The sequence below is a fragment of the Microtus ochrogaster genome, unplaced genomic scaffold, assembly GCF_000317375.1.
Source record: "Microtus ochrogaster isolate Prairie Vole_2 unplaced genomic scaffold, MicOch1.0 UNK81, whole genome shotgun sequence".
In the NCBI taxonomy this organism is placed as follows: domain Eukaryota; kingdom Metazoa; phylum Chordata; class Mammalia; order Rodentia; family Cricetidae; genus Microtus; species Microtus ochrogaster.
The window spans coordinates 575,631-576,933 of NW_004949179.1; positions in this window are offsets into that span (position 1 = coordinate 575,631).

Sequence of the window (1,303 nt, forward strand, 5' to 3'; positions counted from 1 at the left end):
TGCTATCTCTTCCTAATGTATATTATTTTGTATTGGTTTGGAACTCTCTTATTTAAACAAAAGGGGGAGGTGCTGTGGGAGCTCCATCTGCTCCTTCAGCCAATAGCCTTTAAGATACCAGCCCACTTGGGTGTGGTCTCTTTTGCTTTAAAAAGAAGCAGTAGCTGTGTGATTGCTCTCTTGCTTCTGGCTCCCACTTCCAGCTACTAGACTCTGTTCCTGTTTGCTCAGAGGGCTGTTGTATAGGACAGTGACCTTTAAGTTTTCCCCTTAAATAAATAACTCTTTTATTATTCATAATTCTTTTTTAAAGTTTTTTTTATTGAGAAAACGAAATTATTCATAATTCTGAACTGTTGTGGGATTGTTTGTGACTTACGCCTTCATATGCAATTTTTTCTCTGTCTTTTTCTTGTAAAGGTATAGTGAAGAAACAGTCTTTTAAATCAGTAACTATAAGAGATTATCCTTTAGGCAATAGCAAAGGCAAAGGAATGGCAGACTGTAGAGAACCCATTGGCTGAATCACCTTATTAACAACTCTTATATCTGCTACCATTTCCAGTTTCCAGATTTCTTTTTAACAACAAAGACAGAATTCCAAGGGCTGGTTGATTCTTCAATATGCTGAGCATCTAGTTGCTCCTGTACCAGCTGTTCTAAAGCCTGTAGCTTCTCCATTGTTAAAGGCCATTGCTCCACCCATACAGGTTTGTCTGTGAACAATTTGAAAGGTAGGGCGATTGGTGCCCTTGAAATATTAGCAGCTGTTGTGCCCTGTTCTTATATAACCTGAATGGTCAATGACTGCTCATTATAATACCTTCTAATATTTTCCCCAGAAACATACATGAATTTATAGTTTGTTTTGAAATTGAGAGAATGTTAATCTGAGTATTCCTTTGCTGTAACAAATCACATCTACACAAATTCATTGCTATGTTAGCCACATATGATTTTAGTATTTCTCTCTGTGTTTCTGGCCTTATAAATTTGACCCATCTCATGTCCTGCTTTATCTGATATAAAGTTTCAATACCTAAAAACTGAAAATTTATATCCTGAAGATGCCAATTTGGATGCCAAGATTCTGATGAAATTATTGGTACTTCTGCACCTGTGTCTGTCAGAACAATGACAACACCATTTATTCATATTTTAATTTTGTTCATTTGTTGAAGGTTAGCCAGGCGGTGGTGGCACATGCCTTTAATCCCAGCACTTGGGAGGCAGAGGCAGGTGGATCTCTGTGAGTTTGAGGCCAGCGTAGTCTACAAGAGCTAGTTCCAGGACAGGCTCCAAA